Source organism: Tamandua tetradactyla, chromosome 7, assembly GCF_023851605.1.
Source record: "Tamandua tetradactyla isolate mTamTet1 chromosome 7, mTamTet1.pri, whole genome shotgun sequence".
NCBI lineage: Eukaryota > Metazoa > Chordata > Mammalia > Pilosa > Myrmecophagidae > Tamandua > Tamandua tetradactyla.
In genome coordinates this window covers 65297395-65319088 of record NC_135333.1, presented here as the reverse complement: position 1 = coordinate 65319088, position 21694 = coordinate 65297395, and the positions used below count along the sequence as shown (strand labels likewise).

The following is a 21694-nucleotide window of genomic DNA, read 5'->3' as shown; positions in this document are numbered from 1 at the left end:
TGTGCGTCTCACCGTCCTGGACCCAGGACCAGCTTGGGGGCTTCCGCCAGTCCAGGAGCAGAAAGGCCTCCCACAAGAGGAATACACGAGGCCCGGAGAAGAACCAGTGAGCAGCACAGTAGCAGCCTTTTCCGCTCAGAGCTGAGCCAGAGCTGGGGCAAGGCTGCCGGCCATGGCTGGACACTCCCAGGCAGCTGTGTGGGCCGGTGGGAGGATAATGAGCTAACCAGAGTCACCCACAGTCTCAAAGGCACTGTGCATCCAGACACAGGAGGCAATGGGACAAGGTGCCGACAGGAGGGGCCATCCCAGACTGATGGGGTGCTAAAGGCAGAGTGATGGGGGAAAGCGTGGCCAGCAGGCAGGGGCGTGGGTGGCTGTTCCACAAGGTTCCTGTAAAGACATTCACTTTAGGAAAGGAAGAAGAGGTGTTTGGAGTTTCATGAAACAGCAGTAGGGAGCACATTCCGTGTCTGTGCGTATGTGTGTGCACATGTGCACGCATGCATGTGTGTACTAGACGGAAGGGGATTCCAAGAAGGGATGAGTCATGGGGCTAGAACCATTGAGTGGGGAGATACCTTAGAGATTATGTCATGCAATATTATATCTAATCTAAGAATCCCCACCATGGTTAAAACTAACCAATAGCCATCTCCTCCTGCTTAAACCCCAGCAGTGATGGAGAGCTCACTACCTCTCAAAGTAGCCCGTTCACCACTGCATGACTCCAACTGCTAGAAAGTTCTTCCAGGACCCAAATCTGATCCCTTGGAATCCTCCCACCCCTGGGTCCCAGGTTTGGCCCTCTGGAGTCACAGGATATATTTAAACCCTCAACTTTCACATCAATTCTACATGTGTTTGAAGATGGTTATTATGCTCCACATACAGCACTCCACAAAACAATTTCTGGACAAAATGAGCATCCCAAATCCTTCCTCCAATCTCTGTATTTCCACTATCTTAGTCACCTCCCTCTTGATGAATTCAGATATGCCAGTATGCTAACCAGCATTAAGTCAGTCCAATGCTGCAGATGTGGTCTGAGCCCTACAAAGAGAGTCTGAATTCCTGAGAGCCAGGTTCTTTACCCAGGTTGGGACTATTCTTTTTAGCAACACATGACATGTCTAGCTTATTTTTTTCCCCTGTTTATTCTCACTTATTCAGTCAACAAATGTTAACTTCCTATTATATGCCAAACACTAGACTAGGTACAATACTAAAATATGCCATATTATTATCCAAGTAGGAGCCAGTATATTTGAAGAGATAAAAGCAAAAACATGGGGTGCAAGCGTAGTACAATGGTAGAATTCTCGCCTGCCATGTGGGAGACCCAGGTTTGATTGCCAGCCCATGCACTTCCCAAACAAACAAGCAAGTAAGCAAACAAGCAGAAAAAAAAATTCAACAAATGGTGCTGCAATAAGGGGATACTCACATGTAAAAAGAATGAAATGTGACCTCTGCCATATAGCATACAAAGAAAAAAAAGTAAAGTAAATATAAAAGAACAAAAACACATAAAACTATGGGGAAAGGGACACGTTGCTTATAGAGCACTGTAGGAGTGCTGACAAAAGGCACCTCCCAACGGAAAAGGATGGCACTAGGGAAGGAGGTGACGCCTGAGGTGCATCTTAAATTCATGCAGGGCTCCTCTTTATAGCCAAGGTAGAGTAACTGGGGCTGGATTTACCTATCTGCCTTAAATAACTAAAAACATGGACAGAATATATGAAACAACTCCTTTCAGAAAATGGACAATAGGTAATGTGGGACTGTAATCCCTAAGGAAGGGAAACAAAAGAGATGAGCCCCCACAATCTCTGGCTTAGTGCCTAGAGGGAGCTTGCAGGGCACAGAATAAAGAGGAGAGACCCAAATGGAATCCACTATTCTTACCAAATTGAGATGGAAATCACAGTTCATGGAGACAGAATTTGTAGGACAGGGTCCCAGAGAGAAGGGAGCTGCACAGAGAGTGCTCTGGAGATCTGCTGAAGAGTGAATATTTGGCTAATACTGATCTGTGCATACACGGGGTGAAATTCCATGAGGCTTGGAAAAAAACACCAGAAAGCGACAGGCCATACAATTTGCAAAACTCACCAGGACTGGAAAGATTTCACATTCCTACAAGAGTGGACAGACCTGATAATACAGGGCAACGGGCGGAGTCCTCAGAAGGGTGTTGTCTTAATAGTGAAGCTAAATTTGCCCCAGACTAAAGGCTGCTCTGGATACGCCCTAACAAAGCTTAAGAGCAAGCCTCAAAAGCAATACAGTAATCCCAAGTAATTTAACTGCATGCCAGAATTAAGTCCAATACTATTTAAGGAAATATAACAAAATCCAGCATCCATCAATGTTAAATTCACAATGCCTGGCATCCAATAAAAAATTACCAGGCATTCAAGGAAGCAGAAAAACATGACCCATAATGATGAGAAAAATCAATTAATAGAACAGACCTAAAAAAAAATGCAGTGATGGAACTAGTAGATAAGGATAGAAAAATAACTGTTATAAATATGTTCCATATGCTCTAGAATGTAGAGGAAAACATGAACATGAGAAGGAGAGAAATGGAAGATATAAAAAAGATCCAAATGAAACTTCTAGAAATAGAAAATACAACATCTGAAATGAAAAATACACTGGATGGCATAAACAGCAGATTTGACACTGCAGGAGAAAAGTGGAACGTACTTGAAGACATAAGAGACCCCAAGATGAAGTACAGAAAGAAAAAAAATGAACAGAGGCACATCTGCAAACATGGTGCCGTGCACAGCACAGAGCATACAGACTAGAACCTGCAGCCTGCCGGCAGCCTTGACATCCACCACGTCCTGCATACCACGGCCCTGGGGGCTGGGGGCGGCCACCATCTGGACATTGTGCACCGGCTCCATCTGCTCTTGGTGTAGAAATTCACACACAAACACGAATGAATAACAACAGAAAATGGCACTGGAGCAGCGGGAATCAGCAATTTTGCACAGGAAGCTTTGGGAGATGTTTACTGTAGTCTTCCTGAGGTTGGGACAAAAGTGAACAAATAAGAAGAGTTTGGTGCTTTGGAAAGTATGTAAGCTGCTAGCAAACTTAATTATCCTCTATCAGGAGAAGTAACAGAAATTAATGAAGTGCTTGCAGGAAACCCAGGAGTTGTCAACAAATCCTGTTACGAAGATGGCTGGCTATCAAGATGACACTGAGCAATCCCTCAGAACTTGATGCACTAACGAGTGAAGAAGCATATAAGAAATACATACTATCTACTGAAGATTGAAAATGGAACCCCCAAATAAACTAGTCTGAAACCAACTTAATCCAGCCATATTTTAAATTACTGGTGGAAAGAAATGCATAATAGCAACTTTTAGCAATACTAATAGGAAAACAGAAAAGACGATTTCAACCACGCAATTGAAAGAAAACACTCAACTTTCTAATAATAGCAGATAAACACAATCTGCATCTTTCTCACACCACCCAGTGATTCAGACTAGGTTCCAGTTATTATATTCAGAATTCATGAAATTATCTGAGGCAAAAATATCAAACAGTCTAATGTACTTATGATTTGAGTTCCAGAAAGAAAAAGAGAGAGATGGGGAATGGGGCGGGGGACAGAAAACTACTTGGGGAGAAATAATGGCTGAACAAATGTTTAAATGATCTAAAAACACAGATAAGAGATAAAACAATGCAGGACTGGGGTGGGGAGGCATTCCAGGCAGGGTTGACCACACCAAAGACAAGGACAAATATGAATCTGCATGACAGGGAAAGGGAGGACAGCCTAAAGGTTTCCTGGCATTACAGAAACAAAACAGGGCAAGGTGGCTCCAAATGTGGAACAGGGAGGCCGGCCAGGGGCTGGGGCCTGTCTACAGCAGGCTCTGCAGGCCTCACTCAGTCGCTGGGACCTCTTCTTCTAGGCCAAGGGGTGAACCATCTCATCCTGAACTGGTGCAACTGATTCCTGAACCTAAACTCAGGTTTTGCAGTTTTCCCAAGCAAGAAGTTTGAAGTCCAGATGCACATGGGAATTCTTAGCCTACATCCCTCAGGGAAAACGCAGATGAGAAGAGGGTCAAGGCTGGGCCAAGTCTGGAATACAAGTGACAAAAACATCCTACCCATCTGAGAAGGTTCCCGCCTACCTGCGACCCCTGGAATCAATAGCTCTGGAACCAGAAAGGACCTCAGGGATCATAAACCACTCATTTTACAGATGGAAAAAACAAGGGCCAGAGAACGGAAGTGACTTGCCCAAGGTCAGTGGGGGCCCTGACTCCACTTGGCCGACTCTGCTTCTACGGCTGTCTCCAATGTACATCTATGTACAGCTCTGGTCGCTGCTTGCGGGTCTGTGTGTGTCCAGCACACTTGCCTCTGCATGTCCACTCCAGCTCCTTAAGGACAAAGCCCAATTCTTGGCACTGCTGAGTTGAACTTCCATAGGGTAGTTCAGTCTGTCCGTACTATGTGCACTGAGCAAAAGCTGACTCTCAGACTGACTCTGGGGAAGGCATAAAGAGATAAAGGAGGATGAAAGGCCTGCATAAGCTAGTGCTGAGAGAGACAGAGAAACAGAGACAGTCAGAGAGACGAAGGGAGACTGATCTATCCACCCAGCCAGGGGTGGGGGGGTCACCAGGCCACACTCCCCACGAGGCAGGATGGGGCTGAGGACAGGCATTCCTCTGGGCTCTGAATGCTGCCCCTTATCAGACTGGCCCTGAGCCAGCACTGGGCCTGCCTCCCCCTCCTGTGGGGAAGAAGAGGAAATAGTCTTGAACTTTCCTTCTCTCTCCCTCCCACCGCAGTCTCCCTCCCTCAGCCCATCACCAATTCTGGGATGTACCTCCTCCCAGGGGTTAAGACTAAGCAAATTCTTGGGCTATTCCGGGAGCTTCGATTTTTATCATCCTTCCATTCTGGTCAATTCTGAGAGGCCAGCAGCAGGGAATACCAGAGAGATCTGAGGCTAGCCCACCAGATCCAAAATAACCACACACGTGCCTCCCTTGGGTCCTCACGGATTTGACCATTTTGGGTGCATGCTTTCCTACAAATTCACCCACAGGCCCAGTGCAGTCACTTCACACGTGGGGTGCCAAGAACTCTGACCCCGCAGCCCTCAGGCCTGGGTGGTACTGAGGGAGATGGAAGCAGGCATGGGTGCGGGAGGGGGGATAGGACAGACAGAATCCAGGGATCAGAACTGGAGAGGCTGGTTCCGGCTCCTCCACTTAGCAACCCTGAGATCCAAGGAAAACCGGCCTCAGTGCCGTTGGATGTGAAACATCCAAACAGTAGCCTTCTCCTCCTCACAATTTACTCTCCACCTCCTTTGGGAAAAGCAAAGAAGTGCAGACACTTTAATTAGGTGTTCCCGAGTCATGTCCTTCCCAGACATTTTGAAACCCTGAGATTATGAAGATGGATGGATTTAAATCAAGCAAGGGCTCTCAGTGTCCTGGGATATGGGTTAGATTGGGGGCAAATTTCTTCTTACATCACAAATACAATATTCATTCATTTAGAAGATATGTGAGTGTCTACCAAGTGCCAGCACCGTGCAATGAGAAAGAAGGAAAACCACCAGGCAGGGGAAACCAAGGCCTCTACTCTCCAGCAAGAATGAGACATTGTGCAGCAAGAGAGATTTAGGCTAGACATTAGGTGCCAATTAGAGAGTACCCACAAAGGCTGCAGAGTCTGCAACATCAGCTCTCTGGCTGCAAAAATTGGAACTGCAGGGAGTTGGGAGGGTGGGAATGGCTGCCAAGGTCTCAGAAACACAGGGGTCCACAGACCAGTCTCCCACAACACTGGGTTTAGAATGTGGCAGCACCAATGCTTCCATTCCTGACGCAATCCAGAAGGTGGTAAAGACAGTTGATTGAAAACCACCACATCAGAGAATGCCCTGCTGGTGTCTTCTTTAAAGGTATTCCCTCCTATGAAGCCCTGCGTGGATTTCTGAACTGGTGAGTACTAAGGGGAAGGGTAGGGGTGGGAAAGCTTGGAGTCCTCTGCTCTGTTGAGAATGGTCTATGGAAGAAGACTTGGGAGCTACTCTGAAGGACATGCTGGGCAAGGTGGGGAAAGAGGTCAGGGGTCTGTGCCAGGCTCCCCACACTGCCCGGCTCTGAGCTACCTGCCAGACCTGGAAAGCAGGTCACCTCTGAAGAGGCAGCGGCATATTAAGGGAAGACTCCAAAGGGCCAAAGAGCCTCAACATCCCAAAGAACAAATATCTAATTGTAGAATTTTAGAGAACTTGTCAGGATGGTGGAGAGGGATTTTAAGTTAGGACAGGCCTTTCCCCCAATCCCTCAAACCATGGCTGGCCTGGCTGAGAGTTCCTTCTATATCTGTAACCCAGTATCCCCTTCCTGGCCTCCATCAAAGGATATTTGTTGAGGTGAGGCCTCCTATGTGCCAAGCACTCTTCCAACAACTGGGGAGTCATTCAACAACCAGCACTACTCTTCCTTCCTCCCCCATAAACACACACACGTGGTTGTTTGGGGTGGGGGCGGTGTTAGGCAGCCTTGCACCCCAGTTCATCCTCTGCAGCAGGGTAAAGATGGGTAGCAACTCCCTACCCCTGCCTCTGAAGTTGCAGAGTTCAAAAAAACTTGACTGCTTTTATGAGTAAGCTGGAAACCAGAACTTGCCTTTCCAATTTTCCTTCTTCTTCAAGCCCATCAGCCAGAACCTCAGAGCACAAATACCAGATGGCCTCAGCTTTATCTGGCTCAGGGAATACAAGTCATACATCTGAAGAGATGGGTCTGAAAACCCACCCTCCAGCTACTCCCATGCCGGAGGATCTGGGCAGGGCTCACACTTAAGAGCCCCTGGCCCTCAGAGGAAGGACCAAGAACCTCCACCTGGCCGATGAGCCCCAGCAGAGCCAGGTGGAAGGAGGACCAAAGACACAGGGTGCCAGTCTGTCCTGCACAACTAGGGACAGTTCTGTGACTTCTCCCTTGGCATAAGTCGGTACCGTACTCAGCAGCAGCATCACAAAGACCAGCAGCCCAAAAGGTTTCACAGAGGAGAAACTAGACCTGCATCAGGTCCCCCAGCTCTAGGTCTGTAACAGCTTTCCCAGGAGCCTCCCGGGAAGAGAGGCCCACCCTGCCCAATCTTCTTCATCCTGCGGCATCCAGACCCAAGCAGGATCGCGCAGCCCAGCTTGCCCAGCCCTAAGCCTCTGTGAGGCTAGACAATTGCGTTCCCAACTTTCCGACAGCCGGGAGAGTATGGACCCGTCCAGGAAAGCCACACACTTACTCCAGAGATGCCACCACTGCTCAGTTCTCTTGGGAAACAGTTTTTGGAAACCAAGGCCTGGTCCACTTAGCATCCTCAGGGGAGGTCCATTGGAAGTTTTTAAACAACCAAGAGTCATGAAACTGAATAACATCAAGTTCTATGTCAGGTCAGGTAGGGCTATTAAGCAATGAGATTTCCCAAATGGGTCAAGCAAGCGTCTCCTTCATAGTCCTACCTAGAGGACCCCCAGCCCCTCCTGCTTGACTTGCTGCCTTCAGAGCTCTCTCCCGGGTGCCAGAGGTATTGAGAGACCAAGGCCTCGTGGGAGACAGGAGAGCTGGAGAAAACACAGTAGACACTTAGTAGCCAAGAAGAACAGAAAGGGCTGAGTATTCACAAACTCTACCAAAAGTACACAGGGCACCTGGGCTAAAAAGACATCTTAGACCCTTAAGGATTCAAAGTGCTCAGTAATTACTTGTTGATTAATTGCCATATGACTCGAGTATGCTTAAGTTTAAATGCATCTTCACAAACAAACAAAAAATAAAAATAAATAAATAAATAAAAGTATCTTCACAGCCAGAGAGAACGAGTATTGGGGGATGGAAACATGGGCAGAGAAGGCAGGAATCAGAGAGGGGCCTCCTGGGTCTCTGGGGTACTCACCTCCTATATGCCTCAAACTAGCAAACTCTCAGTTGGAAATGACTGAGGACCTCTATCCAGTTTTTCCAATTCCTCAGCCAAAAGGTGCCTGCTGAGGTTTCTTGTCTTGCTTGCAATGCCAGACTTCTCAAAGGTCTGCAGAGAGTCAGCTCTGCACGTTTTCATACACTCTAAGCAGTGGTGAATATGAAACTCACAAACTGACCGGCTATCAGTAGCCCTGCAACAGTGGCACAAAGCTGGCACTGCTAGGCACCCAGGCACAGCCCCAGTGTGGTGGAGGTTCCAGCTACTGTGGGGCCACACCACATGCCCTTTCACATCAGTCTTCACCAACTCCTCTCACCCAGCTAAGTCCATTCTCCCACCACACAACCAAGGGGGCCAAGAGGCCCAGCCACCAGGTACAGTATACTTTGCAAAGAGGCCAGGGGTCTGTGAACTTCTACAGCCACAAAACACTCCATTCCAAGAGATGCTGAGGGGCAGCAGGGAAAAAAGGAACACCAAGCAGAGTTCAAATGCAAAAATCCACTCTGCCTCTGTTTTTATTTGATAAATGCAGGAACCACCGGGAGGATGACAGTCCAAAGAACTCAGTTGTGCTAGGAAAGTACATTTCATCAAGTCCAGTCTGAGATCTCCAGGGAGAGGTAAGTTTGATGAATGGTTAGAGTGGGAGAACTTCGAACCAGCACTTCCACCACAGCATTCACTTAACTGGGATACTGGGATCCATTAGTGACCCAGAGCTGGCTCCCTCCCTCCTCCCAGGCTTCCTTCTGCCTCCCGGCCACTTATGACAGGTCACAGGAGAGGAAGACCTACAAAGGCAGATGATAAGAAGAGAATATTATAAAAATGAATACCCTGCAGGGAGTGAAAATGTTAAGGAACTGAAGGAAAGGTGAAGTCTGTGAATCACACATGTCTGGGAGCTTCTATTTTACATCTGAAGCTATAAGGGAATAGGGAGGCAGCCTAGAAGTTAGTAGTGCAGCATTTGCTGGGTGAATGAATGAACAACTTTCAGGGAGAGATCAGGAGTGGAGCAACCAGCTGGCTCGGCTCTTTCCATCTTCAAAACAAAGGAGCTATAAAAGGGGTGAACGGGTAGTTCAGTGGTAGAATGGCCACCTGCCATGTGGAGACCAGGTTCGAGGCCTGGTCATGCTTTTCCCAAAAAAAAAAAAATTCAACAAATAGTACTGCATTAACAGGAGAGTCACACGGAAAAAGAATGAAATGTGACACCCATCATCATACAGCATACAAAAAAAAAAAAAAAAAACAAAGGCAATATAAGACCATCACTCACTGACTTCCAGTTTTTTAAATGAGCAGGGGGTGCTGGGCAGCCAAATTTCTGGCTGCTTTTGGAGGACAGGTAGCCCCTGCTTGCACAGCCCCAGGAGCCCACAGCACTCAGGCAGAAGAAATTATCTACTACAAAGCCAGAATTCTAGAGTATCTCCAAAACCCCACCACCACTAGCTTCAAATCATGCTCCCCCTCCCCAACACTCACAAACACACAGAGCCCTTTTTTTAAAAAAAAAATGCCTTTAACTCAACAAAGATGAAGTGCCCTGCCCTTGCCAATTTCCCTGGCTGGCCCATCTATGGCAAGGAGTGAGCTGAGAAGGGAAAGGGCCTGAGCTACCTTCCAAAGATCTGAGAGATCCACTCCTACTTCAGTTGGCCAGGGCTGCTGTAACAAATCACCACCCGCTGATTTACTTAAACAAAGACATTTAGCATCTCACACTTTGGGAGGCTAGAAGTCCAAAAGCCAGGCCTGACAATGCCATGCTCTGAAGGCTGCAGCGGGCTGGTGGTGGCCTGCCGGTGATACACAATTCACGCTCTGCCTCTGTCACATGGCTGGCTGCCTCCTTCTGTCACCCACCTCTCCTACTGCCACGCCCAAATTTCCTCTGCTTAAAAGGACTCCTGTTATACCGGATTAAGACCCACCCTGATTTAGTTTGGCCTGGTCTTAACTAATAGGATTGGGGAAGATCCTGTTCACAAATGCATGCATGTCCACAGGACCGGGACTTGAACCTGTCTTTATGGGGACGTGATTCAGTCCACAACAACTCCCACTACCCTAAGTCTCCTCCTTCCAGGCACAGGGAGGGATTGCACTCTCCCACCTCTGAATAAACATCCCTGGATGTGACTTTGACCAAGCAATGGAAGATACATTGTGAGATTTCAGAGCCTAGACCTCCAGGTCTCATAGATTCCATTTTCACCTCAAAGGCTGGCTTCCCTGAGAATGAGAAACAATGTCCGGGGAGAGAGGCCCAGCGGAGATCCAGGACCATCCCCAGGTCTCTGAGTGAGGCTCTCTCAGGCCATTCAAACCCTGCACAGGCCTTGGCTAACAGCCACAGCATGAATAGGCTCAGGCAAGCCCAACTAAGCCCAGCCCAAAGGTAAAGTCACAGAACTGCTGTGTTAATCTACTAAACTTGGGGGGTGTTTGTTACACAGAAAGAGATAACCAATACAAAGCCCATCCAGCAAGTCTAGGCAGCTCATCAAAAGAATAAGGTCATTATATATGCACTGATGTGGAAAGACAGCTATAGAAGGTGCCAAATAGTTAAGTACAAGACAATTATGCTTATGGAAATTGGTAAGAAAAATGGCTGGATGAACCAATGCTAACCTACCATTAAAAATCCTGGAAAGAATGCAAACCTAAGAATTAACACTGATTAATTAACACTGGAGAGTAGGATTATGGGAGAGTTTCCTTTCCTACTGTTTATGGAATGTTTGAATACTGTGATGAGCTTGTATTACTTTTGTAACAAAGACATTTTTTTTTAAATTTACCTTGACATGATAGGTAGGGAGATAGATGATCTATTGATTGATAGACAGAAGGAAAGATCAAATGATATAGCAAGTGTGGCAAAATACTAATAGATGATGAATCTCAGTATCTGAGTGAGGGGTACATAGCAGTTCTTTGCATTGTTTTAGTATTTTTTTTTTCCTTAACAGAGAAGTTGTCGGTTTACAGAATAATCATGCATGAGTTACAGGATTCCCACATGCCCCCTACTATTAACACCTTGCATTTGTGTGGAACATTTGTCACAACTGATGAAACAACATTTATATCATTGTACGACTTGACTATAGTAACTGGTTTAATTTTGGGTTCACTGTTTGTGTAATGCAACGTTCCTGTAAATTGCAATGATTTCAAAATAAAACATTTTTAATGTTTAATTTTTTAATTCTGTCATAAGCTAATTTTTCCTAAAACATCACTTTTCATGCTATTCCCCTGTTCAAGCACCAACACTGACTCCCCACTGCCAGCCTTCTAAAATCGAATTCTTCTGGCTGGTATTCAAAGTGTCCCACTTGAGGAGCCTCCCCTCTCTTACCAGCCATGCTCCTCCTTCTCCCCTGTGCCCCTCTCCACCAGCCCCCCTACTCTGGCCATGCCCATCTCCACCGCCCAAGCCTTCCCTCCTATCTCTGCAATCACTCAAAGAATCCCTTCCTCTGTCTCTCTAATTCCAGCCCAGTCAAGAGTAGAGTCCCTCTTCAGGTCCTCAGAGAAAATTCCACCCAATTCTGCCATTGGTGGGACAGTGTCCTATATTTGTTCTCCCTGCACTGCGGGTGCTGACCACTCCTCAAAGGAGACCTTCCTCGACACACACTGACTGCCCATCACCATCCCCAACTTCTCTAACTACGAGAGGACAGGGCCAAGATGCATAGCTCCAACCCGGCTGCCCTCCACTGCCCACAGCCTAGAATGGCAGCTGATGGCCCTGGATTTGTGCTTCCTTGCCACCCCCATCTCCAGTTGTACATCATGGAAGCCAATTGGAAATGGCTGCCGATTTAGAGGGATTCATGACTTCGTGGCGCTCTTGAGTTTCCCCACTCCACCCTCCAGGTCCCACATACTACACACCAAACCCTGACTTCAAACCTGACTGCCTTCCTAGGGGACCGGTGGCTCTTTCCTGTGCAGTTCTCTGCAATCTACACATTCAGTTTTTAAACAAAGCTGTACAGAATCTCCCAGGATCAAGGCAAGTGGAAAAATGCAAGCCTAGACCTCTACCTCACTTTCTCTAAAGTAAAACTATGCCATTCTACATGTTGACACAGACAGAAACACAACTCCCACTCAAACCCAGTCCATCACCCTGGCCCGCTGAGCCATCCTATAGGGTCTGGCCCACCAGGAACTTGCTAAGGCAGGATCTGTCCACCTGTCCCTTGCATGGACCCCTGTCCTGGGCTTGCTGGAGAGACCCCACCCCTAAGCCTCCATTTCTACACTGTGGCATGTACCCAGGTGAGAGGGCACGGGCAGAGCTGTCAGACACCGGTATTCAGGTTTTATATTGCCTTCTACAGAAGGGATGGTCATGTCACAGGTGCATGCTGATTTACTAGAGGGCACAGATGGCCCTTGCAGCTGAGTCCTAGGACAATGCAGGAGACTTCCCTCCCACACAAACCCCTGCAGGCACACACCAGCATACACAGGCTAGGGCAAGCACACACACCCTCACTGACATGCTCATGCACAGCCATGCCCTGCTCCAACCTGGCTCTGCACATCCCTTGAGATTGCTTCCCTCATCTGACTGCTCTCCCCACTCTCAGCTCCTCTCCCCCAATTTGGAACCTGACGTAGTCCCCTCATTAGGAATGGGAGGTGCTGCCAGCAACACAGGCACCCCAGCCATCAGCACTCTAGACGCCACCCCCTACAAGGCAGAGTTGGATACTGCTCAAGTTGTACAATAATATATCAGCTTTAAAATCATTTTTCTTAACTTAAGGAAGAGCAAGTTTTTCAAATTTGCACAAAGGTGCTGTACGCATTAGCAACGGCTTTAAGCTGCCAAGGTCTACCCAGGGCCCTGCACTGGAGACTCCAGGACCCTGACAGCCAAGCCTCCCCAACAAGTGGGGAGACCAGAGCTGGAACCACTGGAGACTCCCTAGACTGTTCTCTAGCCCCATCCTTTCCTGTTCCCTCTACAGAATCAGAGGTTCCAATGAATGCTGACCACTGAGTGTAGAAATGGTCACAAGACTCCCAGAAAGTAAACAAGTACTAAGAGTAAAATCCAATTTCTAGCCAACCACTGTAGGGAGGGGAGAGGAGACAGAAGATGGAAGGGGGTGTGGTAAATTCAAAAGTGCGGATAATACCAGACAACGGGTAGTCAAACAATAATCTCTATTTGGTTCCAGAGTGCAGAGGGAAATCATGCTGTGACACTCATAAAATCAGCAGAGGGGCACCTCCAGTTTAAGCTGAGTTTCTGGTTTGAGAGCAGTAGGTTTGGAAGCTGAACTTAACCACAGGCAGATATTCTTGGTTCATTATGCTGTGACTATAATTGAAGTTGAAATTATTAACTTGTAGGGCTCAAGTACAGCAATGGAGCCTTTCTTAACTCTTAAATGCATCGGGCAGAGAGTTAAAATGAAAGTAGTGGCAGAGCTGTGAGAACAGGACAGAAGTCAGGCCACGAGACCCTGCCACCACCAGGACAGGCGATCATCTCTGTCAACAATCTCTGTCCCAGCCCAGCTCCCATTAGAAATCAGAGCCTCTGGTTTACTCATTAACTCCAGACTTTCCTCCTCCATCCACCACTGGGCCGGAGCAGAGAAGACACGTGTGAGAGGAAAAGGTATTAGGAGAGCCCCAAGACAGGAAGCCGGCACCCAGGCCGCCCCTCAGCCCGCCCCAGAAACCTGGGACACCAGAGGCAATTCCTCACCCAGTTTCTCATCTTGCAGGTGAGGAAACCAACCTGAAGAAAGGAATTAACTTGCCAAAGTTCTTAGAGCCAATTAGAGGCAGAGGCAGAGGCCAGATGAGAACTGTCCCAGGAGAGATGGCAAACATCTTCTACAGAAAGTCCTTCACTCAGGTCTCCCTTACTCTGGCTTCGACACAGATGCACAGAAGGAAGATGTCCTCAGGCTAGAAATAGCTGTCTGTCTCCCCAAGGCCACACAAGCCTCCTGTGAAGCTCCCCACCTGGTTGTGCGTTGCAGGCCCCTGGGAGCAGGCCCTCCAGGGTACGTGTGATCGGGCAGCCAGGAGGCGGTGCCGGGCAGCAAAGATGGCTATCCATTCATCCTCAAGTTTTTCCCTCCTTGCCACCTCGATTTTCACCCAGACTGAGCTCCCTCGGCCTAGGCCCACGTGCTGGCTGCACTGCAGGGTCTGACCGAAGGCAGCACCCCAACTGTAGGCAGCACTCCAAGGCCCAGGGCAGATGGAATGAAAGCAGACACTCTTCCAGGCTCTAGGGGAGGCGGGAGAAGGACTTGAATTGGGCATTCCCACATTCCCGCTGCAAGACACCTCAAGGAGGGACCTGGAGCAGATTCCCTGGGGTGTGATGAGAACAGGCAGCAGATCTGTATCAGCAAGGGCAGCCCAAGGAATTTGACCACCTGACTTGAATTCCTGGCTCTAATGACTGGTCTGGGGCAAATCTCTAACCCGTTCTCTGCCTTGGCTGCTGCTGCCATAACATGGGGAGAAACGACGGCCACCTCGCAGGATTATTATGAAAATTAAATATGATTGAGATTAAGATATCAGAAGATTTAAATTAAATTGGTGGGAACATAGGGAAACAGTCAAGGAACTGTGGCTCACGATGATGTCAGATACTAATGCCAGCATCCTAACTACAACGTGCAAAGCCTGGCAGGACAATAAAAAGAGGCTCCTGGTGCCTCGTAGGCCACCAAATAATCCCTCATGGAACTCAAGAGAAAATAAGCCACCCTCCAGTACCATCCCTGCTCCTCTCCAGTACCATTCCTGTCCTCCTACATCAACCACACAGCTGGGTTCAGGGAAGGGAGGAGATTTACAAACCACCCAGCAGGGGGAAGCCACAGAATGAATTGCACATCAATCAAAACATAAAAAGGCCCAAGCCTCCAGCTACTAACAGTCCCAGATCTATAAGCAGTACCCCTAGGGAAACTGAATCAGCACATCCCCAGCTGCCCATGTAGCTCCTGCCTAGCTCTAGCTCAGCAGGGGCCTGGATGCACAAGTGCCACAAACAAAGAAAAAGAAGCTATCAGCAAGGTCCCAGGGACCCATAGGAGCAGCAACGAACGCCCTGGGGAGGGTCCTGGCTGAGGAGGCGCACCCAGAAGCATACAGAAGTGACCAGAATCCCATAGGTGCTTTTCTGGCCTTGTAGCAGAAGGTCCTCCACCCTGACTCCCAAGCCTGCGAGGAGGAGACAGGAAGCAGGAAGTTGCTGGCCTCTCCCGCTTCCCTAGGCTTCCGAAACACAATTGGGATGGCCAGGAAAGAAACTAAGTACAGTAAGTCACCAACCCGAAACAGTGGGGAGGGGGTACTTCTCTTCTGGCCTCCAAAGCCCAATTTAAGAAGCTTATAAATTAAAAGTCAAAAGCTAGAACAGAGGGAAATCTAGGAAACGTCAGCATCCCATTTTATCCTCCCCACAGTTAAAGGGCAAGGAAGACTGTTTTTTTAGACAGAATTCATAACACAGATACAATGGAGGCAGACCAGCACTGACCTGTTTTCTTTGAATTTCCTGCAAACCTTGGCTGCTGACAGATTAAGAGAAGATCCCAGGATATTCCTGCTGGGGGGGAAATATTAGGTCATCACTTTGTTTTGAAACCACTCTAGGGAGAATTTTGTCCAGTGCTAGCCACTCTAGGGCAGCAGTCCCCGGTCAAGAATCCGTTCATTCCACAAATGGAGAAGGCCATAAAGGGCAAACAGCTCCAGTGCCAGTTTCACTCAGCTGGTGGAATCCGCCTGAGGCATTATGAGTAGAACTGGAGTTCTGGCTCAGGAGGAAAGACGGCTGCAATTGATTAGTGATGTCTGAACTGGGCAGTGATAGGGACAACTGTATCCACACCACATACTATTCCTGGTGTTCACCTTTGGCATCCAAGGATTTACCATGTGTAATTCTGGACATTCAGGTATGACCCAAAGTTTCAAGATATGTAAAAGTGTGTCATTTTGCTGAGACATGTAAAGCAACAGGCCACTCTGTCATTTTTGGCAGACACCCCTCCAGGCCCCGGGGAAGGGTTCTAGAAGTCGGCTTCTCTGTGGAAAACAGCCATCAAGTGAGAGATAAAATTGCTGCAGAAGTTGAAAAGGCAGTTAACTCGGGGTGTGAAGATATATACAGGAAACATTTGACTGTGCAGAAATAAAACTCCAAAGAAAGCCAGAGGTGTGTACGAATATTACCACAGATGCAAATCTGGGATTCTAGGATATACAAGATTCATTTCTTTAGAACATCAGGGGTCCACAATGTGCCTCCTTATGCCGCTCATCAGGCAAAGTGAGAACTGAGCAAAGGGGAGATCAGAAGCAGTTTCAGATGGAATCCACTGATACCCACTGGAAACAGCAAATGGCACTGCATCTTCACAACACCCCAGCTCAAAATCAGCTTCAATCCCTCTTCATCCTCTCTTCACCATCTTTTTTTCAATCAACCTACAGATTGTCTCATCCCACACCCAAAATATCTCAGGTTCCTTCCCTCCTCTACACTCCTCACTGCTCCCCAGCTGCTCTCCTCACCATGGCATCCCCTCTTTACAGATTCCAGATTCACCTTCCTTAAGTCTGGCTCTGCTTCTTCGACTCCTACTCAAAAACTGCAAAGCACCTGAGGCCACCCTATGTTGACAGCTGTCTCCCCAGCTGCAGCTCATGCCTGTGCATGGTAGGAACTCACAGAATGTAGAGAAGGATGAAATCCCTGGTTGGGTATGAGAAGCCACCAACACTGTGGCCATGATCTACCTGTCTAGCCTCTCTTCTCCATCTGCCTCCCAACACCCATGCCATGCATGAGTCAAAGTGAGCAAGCATGCACCCCACTGCTCACTCAAGCCAATCCTTCCTTCCTCTGCTGAAATGCAAACCACCCTTCAGCTACATGTCTAACACCACCTGCTGCATGAAGCAGCATTTCTCTCCAGTCAGGGCAATTCATTCCTTTGTGTGAACCCACAGAATACTCTGTTCTCAAAAGCCACTCACCTTATATTTTGAATTATCATTTTTTGAACACTTTCTTAACCATTTATTGGATCATGAAGCCCCATGAAGACAAGGACCTTTCTCTCTTTTTTTCTTTTCACTACCAGGACTTCGTACACACTCCCATACAGAGTGTAAAGAGCCAGGAGAGAGGTGAAGACAGAAAATGCCCTTAGGCACTCCAGGGAAAGCCCATTTTGTGGGTGGCCACAGAAGTCTCCATGAAGGACCTCAGACATAAAAGAGGTCTTGAAGGAAGGGAAGAGTATGCCAGTAAAGTGGAACAGTATGAACTAAGAATGTATTAAGGTGCAAAGAAGGAAGAAGCAAAGCACACTTGAGAGATAAGTCTGGCTAGAACCGAGGATATTTGGAAGGAGAAGATGGGAAGGTAAGGCTAGACAAGCAGGTTGGGGCTGGATGGGAAGGCGGCTAAGTACCAAGCTAAGGTGCTTGGGTTGGATCATGCCTTCTGAGTCAGCAGGGATGACACCACAGCAGATCTGGGCCTTAATGGTGCAAGAAAAGAAATCCTGTCCTCTCTTGTTCCAAGCATATTAGTCTAGTCTCCCCAGCTAGTTTATAAATAACAACCAATCTACTGCCCACCTGCTGTGCATGGGGCCCTAAGCTATGCATTTCACATACATTATTTCATCTGCTCCTTCCAAAGGCCTTGAGAGCTTGATGCTGTTATCGTCATTTTGCAAGGAGTACGCTGAGGTTGAAAGAGGTAAAGGCACTTGCCCAAGGCCTCCCCAATTCACTCATCCATTTGAGAGTGCTGGCACTTGGGTACAGACAAGGACAAAGGAGAGCCCCCCAACAAGCCACCCCAAAGCCCAAGGTTTCCCATGTACACTGGGTTGCCTCAACACAACTCTCCTCACCAACTCCTCAAGGGCAGAATCTATTGAGCACGAGTAGGAGTTTAATAAAGCTCATTTATTAACTGGCTGACTGCTGATATCATCGTATACCATTAATGATCTAATATATTTCATCTTGTCTTCCCCAATTAAATCACAGAACTTCAGAGCTGTAAGAGACTCTAGAAATCCAATAGGAGGGGTGGAGATGGGAGGTATTCCCAGAATAGCACAAATAGGTGGTATTAGGGCTGAGATTGGAACTCAGACTCCACAGAGAGAAACGGCAGAGAGGCAGTATGGTTCAAAAGAACACAGGGCATGAGGGGTCAGGAGCCAGAGTTCAAGTTCTGTTCAACTTAGGTTTGTGAACTTAAAGTCTCATTTTTCTGATCTGTAAAAAGGTGATTAAAAATAATAAATACTTCACAAGATTATGCATGGATCAAATAAGATTATATTCAGGGGGTGTGAGGGTAGTTCAGCAGTAGAATTCTCGCCTGCCATGCAGGAGACCCGGGTTTGATTCCTGGTCCATGCACTTCCCAAACAAACAAAGAAACCAACAAAAACAACCAAACAAATAAATTCAACAAATGGAGCGGCATTAACGGGATACTGACATGGAAATAGAATAAAATGTGACCCTGCCATACAGCATACAAATAAAAAGATTATATTCAGCTAATGTGCAGAGAAAGCACTTTGCCAGCTATAAATTACTATAAATAGGAGTCATTCTTATTATTAATATTAAATATCTGCTCATTCTTTTTAAAAGCCCAACCAGAAGATTAAAATCTGTTAAATCGGATAAACAAAATCTCACTCCATTCCAGTCCCTCTCAAGTGTTCAGGACCTGGCACAGAGGAAGTCTTCAATGAGCACGTACTAAACTGAATCACCTTCAAGGTTTATCATCCCAAACCTATTCCCTGGCGCCCCCCCCCCCCACCCTCAAAGCACAGCCCAGTTGCATCAGCCATGCCAGGTCCAGGCGCCAGGGTAGGAAGTCGGTGTGAATGTTGGCCCACCCGGCTGCATTCCTTAGCTAAATATAAATGATTTGACCAGTCCATTGTTTGAAATTATCCATAAGGCCTCTCCTCCCCGCCCCATTACTTTGATGGCAAGCTGACTGAACATCTTTATAGCAGAACATAAGTGCAAAACATTCTCCATGGCTATTTTTAGTAGAGAGAGGGAAGCTGGCTGGTATAAGGGATCGGGAGTCCAAGGTTTTCTCCACTGGTCCAGGAAAGCTTCCTGGAGGAGGAAATAGCAGTCTCCCCAGAGAAGGGGACTGAAGCAAGTCTGAAGGACATTCTCAAACAGAGCTTAGTTCTCTGAATCAAAGGGAAGTGAGCCCACTACTCTTCTATCTTATTTTTGGAGATAGGGAGGAAAAGTCAATACAGCTCAGGGGTTCCCATGCTACCCTAAGGCTTCCAATTTCCCCAGACACTACAAGAATTTGAGGAAAAGAGAGGAGAAGGGGCCACCATATTTTTCAGAGATCCAGGACTCCAGTTCCAAGATGCATAAGTACAATACTGCTCTCATGACTAACCAGTTTCTTGTTTGGATGTTTTTTCAACCACAAGAAAGTTTTTCAAAAGTCCCAAACTTGGATGCACAGATGGACTACATCTTGTACCTCGTAGCGTGCCAAAGCCCTGTTCACTCTGAGTGCACATGTACCAGAGGGACCCAGGGAGTGGGCAGAGGTCCCCGGGAAGCTGCAGGCAGTAACCCAGCTCTGGCCCTCCCGGCTACGGGCCACACTGTCACTAACCCTTGACAGCTCCGAGGCTCTCCCTTTCTGCTGCATCCTACAGACCTCCCATACCACCTCCCCGGCTTCCGCTCTCCACTCCCGCAACCCGGTTCCCAATAGGTCTTCTCCCCTTTCAGACCCCCTCTTCGCTCGCCCCACCCCCCCGCACACCTTCTCCTTCCCGCCCCGCTTCCCGTCCCCTCATACTGCGCCAACTTCAACCCTCGCTCAGCTCTCCCAACTCCCTCTCTCCCGGCACCCCTTGCCCAGATCACCACCTCTCCGGGGCGCCCCCAAGCCGCTCCCCGCCTCGGGACGGGGTCTGGGGCTTGGACGGCCCACCCAGAGCCGGCCCGAGCCCCACAACTTCGCCCTTTCGCGAGCCCCCGCCTCACGGCCCGCCCGCTCCGCCAGCCCCGGGCCGCGCTCACCGCGCTCGGAAGAATGCGGGCTCCTAGCTCGGCTCCGGCTCCCGCACGGCCGCCGCCAGCGGAAACGGGGGGCGGGGCTGGGGGCTCGCGACGGAGGGGCGGGGCCTACTCGGGAATGGCGAGGGCCGCCGGGCGGGGCGGGCGTCGCGGGGGCGGGGCGAATCGAGGGGCCCGGGCGGGAGGCGGGAGGGGAAGGGGGAGGGGGGAAGGGGAGGAGGAGGGAGATGGGAAGGGGCTCCGCGAGGGAGCGGGGGCCAGGCACTCGGGACCCCGCCGCGGGCAGAGAAAAGGCGTGTCGGGGCCTGGGGCCTTTCACTCCCCCTGCCAGGGCCCCAGCGCGAGAGCTCTGAGGGAGCAGAGAAGAGAGGAGAGGGCACTGCCGCCTCCTGGGGGTTCCGGGAGCCCCCCTCCTCACCCAGTCTCCCGCACGCAGGGATCGGCCCTTCGCAGAGTTGGGGAGAGGGAGGGCAGGGCCCGGTAGTGCCCGCATCTGGGCCCCCGCTTCCAAACACCACCCCAAAGGCCGTCCTGACTAGGGTCTCAGCTTTTCCCCTCGTGCCAGGCTGCCTGGCCTCACCAACCCCCCCTCAGAAATCCTTCCCTGGTATTTCGGGCGGACTATTTGAGATGTTGACAACGCGGGTGTGCATTAGATACTGCCCGGAGATACTCCTGGTAGAGAAGCCTGTGTGTGTCTCCCCAGGAGTTAAAGGCCTCCAAGTGTTGGAAAGGGCACCGTGGCCGGAATTGAATCAAAGCGGGAAAAACTCAAGTTAGACTCCTCTGGCTTAGAACTTCCTCTAAACTTTTCCAGGCCTGTGTTCTTGAAGCCAAATGGTCTGGACTCTAACGAAGTGAAGATTAAAAAGCCATATTTTATGATCAAAAATTGATTGATGCTTCCCACGTGGACGCCCATTTGCTAAGTATGATTTGACACAAATTCTTAGTTTGTGCCTGTATCACAAGGGTCCTCTTTGCTCCCCTCTAATTAGAGCTGGCAGTTTCCACTCTCCTGCCCCCACCCCCACCCTCTTACACATGCAATCTGTTTTTGTCTGCTAGACCTAAGCCAATAATTCAACCCTTCTGCCTCCCCTTCCCCTCCAAACGAAATGCTTTCCTCCTTCCCTTCAAAACTTTGTTCAGTGACACATGCACCCCCATGAAGGCTTCCCAAATAACCCCCACAAGCCCCTATCTCTCCTCTCCCTGTGGCATCCCTTTAGCACATGGGCACCAACTTTGACCAGCTTCCAGAAGAGTAAATGGAGGCCCAAAGAGGAGCCTGCTAGGGATTTCTCCCAGGTGAGTGTTTTTACAGGAATGTAAAAACAGTGGAAGCCACCTGGTTGTATAAGCGCTGCCATTTGTGAGTTGTGACCTATCTAGGCCTTGTTTTCCTCATCTGTGAAATGGGGCCTAATGATACCACAGAGCTGATGGGACAACCAAGATGCTGGAAACAAAAGCCCCTAGCAACTTCTGATGCCTGGTGGGTGTTCAACAAATGTTAGTTTTCTCTTGTCCCTTAAAA

At 48.7% G+C, this 21694-nt stretch overlaps 1 protein-coding gene and 1 pseudogene across 8 annotated transcripts in view; one reads left to right on the top strand and one right to left on the bottom strand.

The window, feature by feature from the left end:
* Positions 1 to 20239, bottom strand: part of TSPAN9 (tetraspanin 9) — a 214768-nt gene extending 194529 nt beyond the window's left edge. For 2 of the 8 annotated variants that reach the window (XM_077169699.1, XM_077169700.1), the window contains exon 1: positions 20158 to 20239. The gene's annotated coding sequence lies outside the window, so the exon portion shown is untranslated. Of the gene's footprint in view, positions 1 to 15574; positions 15644 to 20157 lie in introns of all 8 variants that reach the window. The other 6 variants (XM_077169702.1, XM_077169698.1, XM_077169701.1 and 3 more) reach the window with 5 other exon arrangements.
* Positions 2788 to 3304, top strand: LOC143691356 (glycine cleavage system H protein, mitochondrial pseudogene; annotated as a pseudogene).
* Positions 20240 to 21694: the final 1455 nt, after the last annotated feature.